Genomic DNA, 16,199 nt, shown 5'->3' with positions numbered 1-16,199 from the left:
TGAATTGTCAGATCATTTACCTCTACTCTGGATAGTTGTGAACATCATTAAATGCTATGTTGGGTGGGATAGGAAAGATGTGGCTTCTGTCTTTTCTAAGTCCAAAGATGGATAGTCAAAACAGTGATACTGGTGGAAGTTAATTGTGTGGTTGTTAAGTGACAAAATCTGAAAATAAGGGCTATTCCAGGATCCATATGCATTTTAACTCTATACCATTTTTATTTTAAGTAAATTAAAAGTAGTTTGGCTGATCTAACAAAAACAGCTATTTTAAGTAAATGAGAAGTGGTTGGTATAACAAGAATAATTATAACTATGAAATGTTGAGGACAATTCAGTATTCTATGTTTATTATTATTTATTTGTTTAAAATATTTATACCATACCTTTTTCCTCAAGAGGATCCAAGACACCTTACAATATTAAAGACAAAAAATTAACAGGGGAGAGGAAAAACTAAACAACAAAAACAGCTGTCCAATTATTTGGCAGACAGCCACTGAGAAAAAGCCTATATGAAGAGAAAGTTTTCCCTCTCAAACTCCCCACACAAAGACACACACTCGAACCAACAAGTACATAAAGGGAGGATTTCTAGCTCAGTAGGAGAGTTACTTCTATATGTGTAATGGCCCAGGATTAATCACCAGTATACACAGCTAAAAGGATCTATGGTAGTAGGGTTGGCAAAGATCTCAACTTGAAGCACTAAGAACTCCTGCCAGCCAGGTGGGACAGTACTGAACTGAGGGACCAGTGATCTGATTCATTACAAAGTAGCTTCATATGTCCGTTTGTTAAACTCTGTCTCCCCCCACCCCCCAAATTTGTTCTGTCACTCTTGAAAATCTGAGTTCATCTCTGTTCAACTGAAGTTGTTAGGGGCAGTTGTGCCACAAGGCCTTAGGGACACATTTATGCTGCAATTTTGAAACAGATTCTAGCCTGCCTAGTTGTCTTGGATCTCGTCAAAGGAATCCTGGGTGTTGAACTTCTAAGAGGACTGTAATTCTCTCAGAAAGTACTCCCAGCAGCTTCCTACTAAAATTGCTATGTGGTTATTTGTGCAAGGTCATGATATTACCCAATGCTGAAATCACTTTTCAGAAACTGTGCATCTACATTACTTTTTTTAAAAAAATGGTTTAATAGATATTTCTTCTCCACAAAAGTTCTTGGATGTGAACAGTACTGTTGTCATAAAAGCATAAGAGCTGCACTGCTTCCAGCTAAACACACATCTAATCTAATATTATTTTGCTTATGTTGACCATCCAGGAACCCCTCAAAACAATATGTGAGGGCAACAACTCTTTCCCCCTGTTGATAATCTAAACTGAAGTTAGCCAATACTTCATCTAATCCTTTGTTGAAGACTATATAAACAGCTATGTTGGATCAAATCAAAGGGCCATTTAGTGCAAAGTTCTGTTCACACAGCAACCAAACAATTATTTTTGAGTGCAATACTAACCCCACACTCTATTTATGGCCCTTACCAACCGCTACTGAGACAGATTGCTTCTATTACTGGGGGTAATGTAAAGTCACCATAGCCAGTAGTTACTGATAGCCTTATTCTTCATGAATTGGTCTAATCCTCTTCCAAAGTTATTGAAGTTGCCAGTTACCACTACGTTTTATGGTTGTAAATTCAGAGACCTGTCTGTTGAGAATCCACTGCTTAGCCTGGATGACCCCAGATTCTAGATTGATGAGAGAGTTAGAGAAGTCCTATCCAATTTCAGCACATAATACGTTATTTTAAATGTGTCTGCCATGTTTTCTCTTACCTGTCTTTTTATAAGCTGGAAACACTGTAGCCACGTGTCATAGGTCAGTTTCTCTAGCCTCATTTTGGTTGCCCTCTTGTGAACCTTCTGAGGCTCTACAATTTCCCGTTGTCGTTGTTAAGCTCCAGTAAGCTGATTCCATTCTGGCTGAACTGCAGTCTATTTTGTAAATACCAGCTCATCTCAAATTATTCCATACTGTCTAGCATGTCTAAATCCCTCTTTAAAACTCATACATTGTAACCTAATTTTGCTTTCTAAATTCTCATAGCTATCTGCTAGTATCATTGATGCCACTGTGCGTCATGACCTTTTAGCCCAGTGAACCTGTGGAATATCTTCCATCAGAGTATGAGTTCAGGAAAAATCAGGAAAAGGCCTCATGGTTGTGGAAACAATACAAATACAGGAGCAGGTGATACCTTTAATCGACCAATAAGAATATAAAACATCATGCAAACAATGAACTTTCAATGATAAATCATCTTCAAAGATATGAATCAGGTTTTTGTGAGTAGTTCCAAACTTATGTGTTGTTATTAATGTTCCAAATTCACGTGGTATAGAGACCAAGTTAGCTTAGATGGAAATTGCAACATGCATGTTGGTTTCAAACTTTTCCTCAGCTAGCAGTTTGGAATTTATGGCCCATCTCTTAAAACAGGACAGTCACAGGCAGTGGTTAAACTGCTGTACTGCAGCCAAAACTGCTCATGACCCGGGGTTCAAATCCCAGGTAGCCGGCTCAAGGTTGACTCAGCCTTCTATCCTTCCGAGGTCGGTAAAATGAGTACCCAGCTCGCTGGGGGGGGGGGGCAATGTGTAGCTTGCATAATTAACTTGTAAACTGCCCAGAGAGTGCTTGAAGCGCTATGGGGCGGTATATAAGCAGCACGCTTTGCTTTGCTTTGCAATCTGAGCCCCCACCTCTTTCTCAGTTTCTGGCTTTTTGAAACTCAAAGAGTTTCTTTTTAGCTGGGGGAGGGAAGACTACCCAGTTAGCATCGCCTGCCTGTAACAGAGTTGTGATCAGGAATTTAGTTAAATGATCAGAACAGTAAATTTAAGACAGATTAATGCCAAATAAATAGTTTTACCTGGTAGATCCTTTCCTTAGCATGTAGTACTTGCTTGTACGTTGTCAAGAATCCATGATTTTTGAGAACTCATGCTGGTGTTCAGTTGATGACTTGATTGGCCATTCTGTGGTATCTTCCAGTTTAAAAAAAAAAAAAGAAAAGGCAACATGGTTGTGGAAACAATACAAATGCAGGAGCAGGTGATAATATGAGTATAAATGTACCTTCTATCTTGCTTCCCCAGCTACTGTTGCAAAGCAGCCTACCACCTCTGAAATTGAAGGTGAGATTGATAGGCATCCTGATTAGCACCATTTGTGTTCCTAATCTTCAGAAGCACATCTATTAGTCCCTTGAAGCTATTCATATTGGCATCTTGTGGACATGAATGCCACAGTTTTAACTCTGCTGTGCAAAGAAATACGTACCTCCTTTATCTCTCCTAAATCTGCCACCATTCAACTTTAGTTGATGGCCCTTGGTTCTAATACGAGTGAAATAAAAACTTCCTGTTTACTTCCATCACACCATTCATAATTTCAGTCTGACTTGGTGTTCTACTTATGCATCTTTTTTTTGATACACCAGACTTTTCCAGTATCTTCCCCAAACTCTGCCTGATTGAGTTCCCCAAACTCTACTGATTAGTCCCTGAAATTTCCAGGTTCCACCCCCCCACCACCACATCCAGGCGACATAAGGCTTTACGTCATGTTTGGTGGCAAAAAGTAACAGAAACCAAAACTTTCCAGAGCAAAATGTACCTCCTATAAAGCAAAATTTATTTATTTTCTCTCCCCCCCCCCCGAGGAGCAACATTTAGCATGATGATGTTTTTCAGTTCATTTCTAAGATCAGAGCTTGTTTGGAAACTTTCAGTTACTTATGTTTTTGTTTTTGCCTATCCAGCAGCAAGGAATTGGGGTTATAAAAAGAAGCAGAAGAACTGCATTTAGCTTGTGTTCTGTGGGAGGTCTCCCTCTTCCCATTATTTAAATCCTATGGATTTTGTGTGGGGGTGTTCTCTGTAAACATTATAGCATTACCCCTTTTTTTAAAAAAAACTGATAGAGGGGAAGATAGGAACATAAAATAATTCCTTTCTGCCTTGTACCTCTCCTCTTCACTTTGGATTTTTTTAAAAATGTGAACCTATTCTATGAAATACTGTTTTGAAATCAAGTAGAAGCTTGCGGACAAAATAAAACAGTAAGATGCTGTAGAAATTAGCTCCATCTAGAAGAGGTCTGCATAATAGCCCATCAATGTAGAGTTATATATAATTTTCATAGTACTATGTCAACCTGGTTTTGGCTACTAATTGTCGTTTTCTGCATTCTATGGTAGGTTGCAAGACCTGTAACATTTTGTAGGATTTTAGAAGTTGACTGGATGGGCATTCAGCCAGCTGCTTGGCCCACTGCAGGGATGGGGTGTTTTGCTTTTAAAGACGTCTTTGCTGGAGCAAACAAACCCACCCAGCAGAGCAATCCTACTGACATCATTCTGGCCCTAGTCCAAGGGCTTTCACTTTTTTGATGTGGGTAGAATCACCCTCTTTTGGTGCATTTCCTGCAAGTGTGATCACTTGGAATGAATCAAAAGCCTTCCTTTTTTTTATTTGCAATATCATGAAGTAGCTTACTAGAATCACTTTGGGATACTGGCTAATTAGAATACTTGGTTTCCTTTGTTTATGCACTGGGTGATAAATCCCAAAATACTGGCCTGGAGGAGAGGTTTGAAGTCACACAGAGTTCAACTATTTCTGTCTAAGAAGCTCATCTGGCCTCTGCATCAACCATGAGACTTTGGGAGTTTAATAAAAGCATGTAATTTTGGAACTACTCACGAGAAATTGGTGCACAGCCTGAGGAAGATGAATTATCATTGAGAGCTCACTTTAATTTTTGTTTTTCGCTTTATTTTCTTAATGGTCTAATAAAGGTATCTCATGTTCCTGCATTTGTACAGTACTTTTAAAAAAGCAGACCAAATGGGGTCAATTGAGGTTTGTATGCCGTTTGGATGTAAGGATAGCAGCAAATGGCATACAGAGCCTCTCCAAGACCCTATTCAACTACCTTCAGCCTGTTCCAATCTAGCTATGTAGACAAACCCTTAGTATCTGGGACCTAACTCCTAAAAAGGTTATCCTGCTCTGCCAGAAATTAGTTTATTTTCCTATGTCCTTGTTTTAACAGATGCGTTGTTATTCGTTATATGATACATCGCACAAATTCAATAAGAAACATTGCAGTTACGTTTCTTCACACAGGTACTTAATACATGTGCTTTATTTCTTGTTAGCTGTTTGTTACCAAAGCTGAAACACTTCATCACTTACGTTTTTCCATAAGTTCAGTGAGCTGGGTTCCTTCACAAGGCTATCCTGCTTTTATAGCCCTAGTTAGTTTCCCCCCACTGCTGCTCTAGCCAGTTAGATTAGAAAGCCTCACTTGCAAAATAAGGGAAGATGAGCTTTTACTACTTCTCCGCACTAGATTTTGGTGAGCAGAATCTAGGTCAGTTGAGTTCTCTGGGAATTAAATTTTTAAAAAAACTGAGAAAATTGTCCAAGTAGGGGGCAATTTCAAAATTGTGGGCATTAAATAATGAACTCACAAGAATCTTTGAGAGAAGGTCCGATGGAATTTTTAAGAATATATACACATCTCCAGTATAGGATGAATTGTTTTCTTTGAATGTTAAAAATTATAAAGGTAGGCAGTAGGGGATAAAAGGCATGGGATGTTAGCTATGCATTCAGAGAAATGTGCTTAATCTGGATGCTTTTGTTTTGGTGGGGGAGGAGGAGAACAGCCATAGGACTCCAATCCAAGTGAGTGTCCTGTCCTGAATGAAGGGCACTGTATCTGTTTCTCTTAATAAAATATTTTCCGTTGGTTGCTTTTATCCCCAAGGTGCCTTTGGAGCCAAAATTGCAGACAGGTAAGGCATAATTTTCAGTACAAAACCAGTGTAACCCATATCTGGATTGGGAGAACATGCTCTTAGGCCTATGACCGTTCATTTTAAATTGTGGTCATCTGTGTATACAACCAGTGTAGTATGGACAATAGGCAAGGTGTACTTTGGTGGATTGCCCAGCTGCGTCCCTATCTTGATGCTGGGGCACTCACCACTTTAGTGCATGTACCATTGTAATCCACTCTACATGGGGCTACCTTTGAGACTGATGCGGAAGCTTCAAATGGTGCAGAATGTGGCGGCCAGACTCCTTACTGGGATGAGGAAACACCATCATATCTCTCCCACTCTGGCCACATTGCACTGGCTGCCCATGCGCTTCCGCATCGATTTCAAAGTTTTAATGATTACATACAAAGCCCTAAATGGTTTAGGACCTTGCTATCTGATGGAATGCCTTCTCCCACCAAAATCTACCCATATCACTCGATCTAGTCAGGAGATGCGACTGAGGAGCCTAACGCCGAGAGAGGCCCGGAAGGAAAAAACAAGAAACCAGGCCTTCTCAGCAGTGTTTCCTTGGTTATGGAATAATCTACCTTCAGAGATCCATATGGCCCCTTCGCTAGGTATTTTTGAAAACTAATTAAAAACCTGGCTATTCAGGCAAGCCTTCCAGCTGGGCACTATCTGATCTATCTTCTTTGTCTTTTTCCATTTTGAATGATTAATTATTTTTGGATATTAGTATTATTTTAATTGTTTATTTTGTTTGAGGTATGCCACCCAGAGTAGTCGAATGACTAGATGGGCAGGATAGTAAATAAATAAATAAATAAATAAATAAATAAATAAATGAATGAATGAATGAATGAATGAATGAATAAATAAATAAATAAATAAATAAATAAATAAATAAATAAATAAATAAATAAATAAATAAATAATAAGCTACAGTACTAGTAAGTACATTGTTAAATAGGCTGTACATCCTCTTTATTGATATATGTCATTCAATGGGGTTTTCAAGCTATACAACATGGGAGTTTCAACAATTGGTATATTATCCATTATACTGTACTCTCCCATATATCCTATATGCATACAGGTCTAGGAAGCACAGCTTGGTGAGCCCAATAGCCAGTCTCTTCTCATTCAGTGAGGAGATGACAGAGGAATGAGGAGCCTCTGTGGCAGCTGTTCTGATACCAGTTCAGCCCCTCTGATAGCCACTCTACTCTTCTTTGTCCTGAGATGGGGGAACTCAAGGTAATGGTAAGGGTGAGAGTCTATTGCACTTAATTGGAAATTGCTTTTCCGTTTGCTGAACACCCCTGCTCTTTTTAGGCTGGCCGGGTGTGACGGACAGGTCAGTAACCACTCCTGTCCATCACAATTGAACCCTGATTTAACAACCAATGGGTGAACAGAAGAGGTGGAACTAAGAAAATATAAGGAGAATGGAAGACAGTTAAAGATCAGTTAGGAATGAGTTAGGTATATGAGTTAGAGTTAGGGACGTCAGTTAGAGATATCAGTTTGAGAGAAACAGTTTAGACAGTTAGGACCAGCCTTGTGTTAAAGAAGAATAGAGAGATAGAGAACAAGATAAGAAATGAATAAATACCTTGATTAACATGATTATACATAAGCACATATAAATGTTATCAAAGCACAGCTGATTGAATGAATAAAATAAGACCATCCATGATTTACTTTATATTATTTACTTATAAACACTTAAATAAACATTGTTTTATTGAATAACACTGATTTAAGAGTCATATGTAATAGAGTGGGGAATAAATCCTCTGGTTGCAGCAGAAAATGGTTGAAAAATAAATGTCATATCCGAAAGTGAACCTGGGCTGTGTGGAAGAATAAACAGAGGAACTGGGGGTGTGTGACACCAGGCCTTCAGGGAGTTTAACTCAAATAGGCACACTGCCACCGACCCATTTACCATTTACCAGATCCAGTAATGCAGTGAGGCTAAAGTATCCAAAATCCAACCAAATATTGGAAAGGAATTTATGTATTTTATTAAAAGAAAAAGAAAAGAATAAAACAGTTACAAAAGGTTTTTTCAAAAAGTCCACTCAGTTACTCAAAAGAAATCACAGGATTATGGAGCAATAACAGAACATGCCCTAAATAATAACTGAACATGCCCTAAAACAAGCTGGGCATGAAATTCTATTTCAAAATACTGAAATAATGGACAACACCAGCAATCATTATGTTAGACTGCACAGGGAAGCCATTGAAATCCACAAACACCAGTAGAACTTCAACAAAAAAAGAGAAAGTTTAAAACTCAACAATGCTTGGCTCCCAGCACTGAAAAATACACCCTGCAAAAGATCAGTGAACTCTACCCAGCCACAAAGACCAGTGATCACTACACACAAAAGACCAGCTAAAGAAACCCATCAATCACAGTGACAGATAATCTCTCTTATCACAACAATACACCCACAACAAAAACACACTGATTACCATAATCACCCATCTCCTGAAAAGGACAAAAGTTCCCATAGCTAGAAATACTCAACTTCCAAACAAACTGCACCAGAGCACAGAATGCTACTCTTGTCCTCTGATGATGCCAGCCACAGAGATTGGCGAAACATTAGGAAGAACAACCTTCGGAACATGGCCAAAGAGCCCGAAAAACCCAAAACAGCCATTAGATCCTGGCTGTGAAAGCCTTTGTGAATACAATAACAAAGCACTCCAGATATTTCCCAAGAATGTTCACACTGTGAAATAAGAAAATTCTACTCTAACCTCTTCTATACTCACACTTAAGTAGAATAGGCTACTGTGGACAAGGTCATGACAAGGTCATGAGCAGACAAAGGGTACCTCCCTGGATAGGACTCAAAAATTAGCGCAGTCACAGTTCCCTTTATACTCGTTCATGGGCCTGTGTAAAGGGACATTTTTGGGTGGTGTGCTGCCACTTACACTTAATTATCTTTCATTCCTTATAAGGACAATGTCTAGTTTCCTCAATAGCTCCCTATCCTTAGTTAAATTAACACACCCTTAGGCATGAAGGGACTCACTCTGGGATGACACACATCAAAGAGTACTTTTAAAAGCATGAAAGCATTGCTGTGGTTCACTTTGAAATTTACCCTAATAAAAAAATAAGACAGGAACGCCAGATTTTACCCTGAAATATCCTTCTGGGAAAAGATAGCACAGGAATGTCAAATCCTTCTTCCAGCTTCTCCTTTGAAATGTTTATAAGGGAAAAGCAAAAGTGAGAAATTTCCCTTCACATGCTGACCCTTCTGTTTGCCCTTGCAGTTTGTATAAGTCCATAAGGTTAACAGCAGGTGAAAGCAATATTTTCCAGATGTCATGATCATGCGCAAAACTGACCTCCTATTGGGACACAAGGTCTACAGAAAACCCACCCACACAGACCTACACAAAAATTCCAACCACCTCCCATGACAAAAAAGAGGTATAATCAAAACACTGGTAGAGCGTGCAAATCGGAATTATGAAGCTCAATTTCTCAGCACCGAACTCAACCATCTGAATTGGGCCCTACAGGCAATAAGAATTAATTCAAAAGAGCCATTAAACCAAGAAAACAACACCAAACTGAAAAGGAAAAACAGCCACCCACAAATAAAGTATTTCTGCCATACATCAAAGGGGTCACAGACCACATGGGGAAACTTTTGAGAAATCACAACCTACAAACAGTATTCAGACCCACCACAAAAATACAACAAATGTTACGGTCAGCAAAGGACAAAAGGGACCCCCTCACCACTGCAGGAGTATACCGGATACCTTGCAGTTGTGGACAGGTATATATTGGAATCAGCATTCACACCAGAATCAAAGAACATGAGAGACACTTCAGACTAAAACAACTAGAAAAATTGGCAGTAGCTGAACATGCCCTAAAACAAGCTGGACATGAAATTCTATTTCAAAATACTGAAGTACAGGACAACACCAGCAATCATTATGTTAGACTGCACAGGCAAGCCATTGAAATCCACAAACACCAGCAGAGCTTCAACAAAAAAGAAGAAAGTTTAAAACTCAAGAAAGCCTGGCTCCTGGAACTGAAAAATACAGCCTGCAAAAAGTCAATGACCTCTAGCCAGCCACAAGGACCAATGATCATTGCACGCAAAAGATCAGCTAACAACACCCATCAATCACAGTGACAGATCATCTCTTCCCCTTATCACAACAATACACCCACAACAAAAACACGCTGATCACCGTAGTCACCCAGTCTCCTGAAAAGGACAAAAGCTGATCCCACAGGTATAAATACTCAACTGTCCAACAAACTGCAACACAGCACAGACAGAGTTCTGACTCCTGTCCTCTGAAGATGCTGGCCACAGAGACTGGTGAAACTTTAGGAAGAAAAACCTTAAGAACACGGCCAAACAGCCCAGAAAACCCAACCAATATTTTCCATACTTTGCATTTTTCCAAATGTTTGCTCTCTGCATAGCTTCCTTTTCTGTGAATTTAAAGTAGAGAGCTTAAGCATATTTAGTTAAACATGTAAGTAATTGAATCAAAGAGGTTTGCTCTAAGTTTCTAGCAGTTGCAAGGAAGAGTACAAACCTTAAGTATATTTACTTGAGTATTTTCTTATGGAAATCAAATAGATTGCCCTTCGATTAAATTGTCCTTGGTGTTGCGTATGAGAGTAGAAAGGGGATCGGACAGACTTATGTAAGACCTGCAAGTGTGTGTGTGTGTGTGTGTGTGTGTGTGTGTGCGCGCGCGTATGTGGGCACGCACACACATACACACACATTATTCACTTATGTATATGTACATTTGTGTGCACAGGAACATTGCTTTGCCATTTAGCTCATGTGATGTGGGCAGACCATTCTCACACTTAGATCTACCCACTGCTAGACTTGGAGCCAGTCTGAGCTGAAGTTTTAAAGATGCTGTCTTTGTCATGTGGGTTGATCACTTAATCAAATGTGGTTACTGAATCACATGCATGGTTGCTTGATAAGAGAAGAAATCATCTGTAGAAATGCTGACGGGTAAGAGAGGTTTGGATAAAGGGTCAGGATTATGCGTACTATACTGTGTTTGTTAAATTGTATATGTTAAATGGTATATGTTAAAAACAAAGACAGTGACGTAACAGAAGATTTGGGGTATATTATTGCACAGGATATAAGCAAGAGAGGGTAAAAAGATTAGGAAGCATGTAGAAACTGGCCACAGGAATAGGAAGCAATCAGGTTATGAGCCAGATATAATTCACCAAGCTTTCACACTATAACTGCAACAGGCTTGGAGAAGAAGTTTCCTATTGGATCCTTTTTTTAACCTTGTTAAAAAAGGACAACCCAGATAGTGTGGTTGCTGACTTTGAGCCTGACATCCTGGAGAGTGAAGTCAAGTGGGTCTTAGAAAGCATGGCTAACAACAAGGCCAGTGGAGGAGATGGCATTCCAGTTGAACTATTTATAATTTTAAAAGATGACGCTGTTAAGGTGCTACACTCAATATGCCAGCAAGTTTGGAAAACCCAACAGTGGCCAGAGGATTGGAAAAGATCAGTCTACATGCCAATCCCAAAGAAAGGCAGTGCCAAAGAATGCTTCAACTACCATACAATTTTACTCATTTCACACGCTAGCAAGGTTATGCTCAAAATCCTCCAAGGTAGGCTTCAGCAGTATGTGGACCGAGAACTACCAGAAGTATAAGCTGGATTTTGAAGGGGCAGAGGAACTAGAGACCAAATTGCTAACATGTGCTGGATCATGGAGGAAGCCAGAGTTCAAGAAAAACATCTACTTTTGCTTCATTGGCTATGCAAAAGCCTTTGACTGCGTGGACCAGAGAAAACTATGGCAAGAAATGGTGGTGCCTGACCACCTTATCTGTCTCCTGAGAAACCTATATGTGGGACAGGAAGCAACAGTTAGAACTGGATATGGAACAACTGATTGGTTCAAATTTGGGAAAGGAGTATGACAAGGCTGTATATTGTCTCCCTGCTTATTTAACATATGCAGAATACATCATGCGAAAGGCTGGACTGGGGGAATCCCAAGCCAGAATTAAGATTGCCAGAAGAAATATCAACAACTTCAGATATGCAGATGATACCACTCTGATGGCAGAAAGTGAGGAGGAATTAAAGAACCTTTCAATGAGGATGAAAGAGGAGAACACACACACACAAAAAGGTCTGAAGCTCAACATCAAAAAAACCCAAGATGATGGCCACTGATTCCATCACCTCCTGGCAAATAGAAGGGGAAGATATGGGGCCAGTTTTTTTACTTTCTTGGGCTCCATAATGACTGCAGATAGGGACAGCAGCCACAAAATTAAAAGACCCCTGCTTCTTGGGAGGAAAACGATGACCAACCTAGACAGCATCTTAAAAAGCAGAGGCATCACCTTGCCGACAAAGGTCCACATAGTCAAAGCTATGGTTTTTCTTGTAGTGACGTATGGAAGTGAGAGCTGGACCATAAAGAAGGCTGACCGCCGAATTGTTGCTTTTGATTGTGGTGTTGGAGGAGACTCTTGAGAGTCCCCTGGACTGCAAGGAGAACAAACCTATCCATTCTGAAGGAAATCAACCCTGAGTGCTCACTGGAAGAACAGATACTGAAGCTGAAGCTTCAATACTTTGGCCATCTCATGAAAAGAGAAATCTCCCTGGAAAAGACCCTGATGTTGGGAAAATGTGACAGCAAGAGGAGAGGGGGACGACAGAGGACGAGATGATTGGACAGTGTCAGCGAAGCTACCAACATGAATTTGACCCAACTCCGGGAAGCAGTGGAAGACAGGAGGGCCTGGTGTGCTCTAGTTCATGGGGTCATGAAGAATCGGACATGACTTAACGACCAAACAACAACAAGGGGCAAGGAGGTGGGTATATTGGGCAGGTTCATGCTTAGGGAAAGTAACGTTATAGTAGAGTTATGTGTTTTTGTGTTCTTGGTCTACAACTCAGAATTCTTCAGGAGATATGTCCACATGGATACCTTTCTTTTATAGTTTCCCTCCATGTGTGTTACATCTCCTTCCAAAGCTCCAACATGGGAATAAAGGTTGCAAGAAGGCTCCCATTGAAGCCAGCAGACAGCATTTCTCCCCATACATACTTGCTTTACAGGTGCTGAGTGCGTGTGAATAATGTGTATTTGTATGGCCTTACCCATTTTTGGCTTTTGCCCTGCTGTCTGGAAGTTTATAACCTGTAGAATGACCTCCTTCTCCCAAAAAAGGATCATCATCCCATATTTAAAGTTTAAATACTCACAGAGGAGGATGGGAGTGATTTTCTGTTAAATAGCAAATGTGTTCCTTCTTGTCTTCTGCATTAACAGTCCTGTAATTTCCGTGGTAGGGACAGGTGATCTTAGAATACTTATACTGCCTCAGCTTCTGTATTCTAAAGTGAGCTATCTCTGCTATGGAAATTTCCATCAGAATGGAACTGTATGTAAATCTCTTTTTTGATACATTGTGATTAATTTGCCCATCTCGACTGCTGTATTTTGTCCCCCCACCCCCGAATCCAAATTGAATCAAGGAAGAATATCAGGGCACAAGGCAGTGGTTTCCAACATTTGGATGGAAGCTGGAATCAAGGAGTACCGTATCTGGAGGAGCCACACATTCCTCAGTCCTGGCATACATTGTCTATAAACAAATAACTCAATCCTAGCTATATTTCTTGAGAGGTAAATTGCACTGATTTCGATGGGATTTGCTTTCCTGTCAGTGGATATAAAATTAAAAATGCCCTTTACTGCTGAAAAAATGGTTATTCATATACAGATTTATGCTAATGTGATTGATTTATTAATTAAAAACAAACAACTGCTTCTCTCTCTTTCTCTCTCTCTCTAATTTCTACGCTGCCTTTCTCCCTCTAGGTGCCTTACAAAAAATTTAAGAACACAAATATTAATATAATTAAAAATATAATAAATCACACTATTAAAACAATTAATTATTAAAGGGTATTATATGAAATTCATTTAAAACACATTTAGAAAGATAACAATTTAACTCTCCCTTAAAAGCCCTTCTGCAGCAGCTGTTCACATATTAAAAGCCTGTTTTAAAAATTATTTTTAAACTTGATTTTTTAAAATCTGAATATATGTTCAGTTTTTCTAAAATGTGATATTTATATAGTGTTTTTAAAATTTGTTGTTTTTTCTATTGTGAGCCGCCTTGAGTCCCAATGGGGAGAAAGGTGGTCAAAGAAAGAAAGAAAGAAAGAAAGAAAGACAGACAGACAGACAGACAGACACAGACAGACAGACAGACAGACAGACAGACAGACAGACAGACAGACTTTTATCTGCTGGTGGACGGACGACATGGAGGGGGCCAGCTTGGTCTATGTGGTAGGGAATTCACCAGCTATGGATCAGAAAGAAAGTATAATTTGTTTTTCAGAAGTCTTTTTTCACAAGCCAAATATAAGATGGCTATAGCAAAAACTGAAAGAAACAGGATGCTCCTGCAATGTGCTTTTTCATTTTCAGCTGCTGTCCACTTCCACCAAGCCTCCAAATTTGCTGCATAGTTGCTACATCCCATAAAGGGTAATTCTAAAGTTGGCATCACTTCAGCCACGGCAGCCATTTGCTGGCTTGCTCTTCTAAATGGCCATTCTTGTTTTGATTATTTATTTTAAAAAGAGAGATTTCTGTACTCATGCAGAAATCACACAACACATGCTGAAAATGGTTTAAACCACACTTATCTGACTCCCTGTGATCTTTTATGCCATTGGAAAGGAGATGGCAGGTTAGTTAAGCCTGGATTTGCATGCTTTTTATAATCCAAACTTAATTTTTCTAGAAATAGATTTTACTGAGCCTCTGTTCGACTGTTACGCATGAATGGACAGCATTCATCTTCATGGGCCGCAGAATGTAGCAAGCTAGCATACATCATCTTGCTCAGGGCCTAAATGTAGTGCACCTTCAGTTCAACAGCTGACCCATTTCTAAAAACAACAATAGCATTTATACAGAAACTTAGAGATCATTACAGGATAGGGTGGCTCCTGCTTTCCAGGCTGATCTTTTCCGGGATGGAATCTCCACAAGGACAATTTGGGTGGACATTCTTTTTTTTTGTAGTCCCTACTAACAAGTAACTGGCTGTGTAGCTCAGTGAGTTAGTATCTGGCTGCAGAGTCAGAAGTTGGGAGTTTGATTCCCCGCTGTACCTTCTGGGAGAAGAGCCAGCCTGTGTGGCCTCGGACAAGCTGCAATGTCCCAGGGAGACTCCAGAAGAAGGAATGGTAAACCACTTCTGAGTACTGTATACCTAGAAAATCTGGAAAGTTAGAATTGACTTGATGACATATAATTGTTTAAATATTAGTAACAAGTAGCATAGTTCTTGTGCTCGAACTACCTGCATTTGTTTCACTTGCCCCTCTGCTGTTGTTCACGTCACTTGGTCTTGTTTTTGATATGCTCATCAACAGCTCACAAATTTCTGAAACAAGGGAATGAATGTAAGGGACTGGATCTCAGGTGCAAGTCAGGAAGACACTAGGAGCTGACAAGTGCTAGAAAGCAGGTGGATGTATCCACAATGTAATTTGTTGAGCAGAGCATGCTGAAGATCTCAACACCGCCTGCAAAAGAGTACAGGAAACTGCCATAAGAGCGCATCCTCTGTCTTGAGGAGCAGTTTTCTTTGGGCTTGCAAAGACAAGACAAGACAAGACAAAACAAGCAAGCAAGCAAGCAAGCAAGCAAGCAAACAAACAAACAAAAACCAGCATTGATTCTGGGCCTGTGAGCAATATATTTGCAGGAAGAAAGTCTTCAGGAATTGGTGCAGGCTGCTATTGGAAAGCCTAAATGTAGCAAAGACAGACTGTACAGTTCTGTTAATTTTTCTTCAGTGGCCTTTACAAGGGAAGGAGCATCAATTGCTGCAGTGTGTGCCCATGTTGATCAAAGTGCTCCAGAAGGTTCTGTCCTGCCCCAAGCCTGGAAGATGGAAACCCATTTTAAGTGGGAATGGCTGAGAAAGGTCAGCAGAAAAATGAGTTTGGTGGCCTCTTCTCCAGGCTTGCAGAAAAATGAGTGGAGCCTTATAAATCATGTCTACTGTCAAGAGAAGAGTGGAGCTGGCAACCACATAGGAGAATGGAGAGGAAGGATGTAGCTTTGCAGAATATCCTGGGTTCTTTAAAGTTCCTGAATGTGTTCCCTCTCTACAGGGCCCATAATAAAACAATTCACTGTTTGTGCCAGACATCTGTCAGTCCATGCAGCAGGGGCAGTGAACTGTCAGAAGCTACTATAGTACATGCATAAATAAAATAAAATTGCTCATGTAGTACTGTATCTTTCTTGAGAAC

This window comes from Pogona vitticeps, chromosome 1, assembly GCF_051106095.1.
Source record: "Pogona vitticeps strain Pit_001003342236 chromosome 1, PviZW2.1, whole genome shotgun sequence".
Lineage (NCBI taxonomy): Eukaryota > Metazoa > Chordata > Lepidosauria > Squamata > Agamidae > Pogona > Pogona vitticeps.
This window is presented reverse-complemented; position numbering follows the sequence as displayed.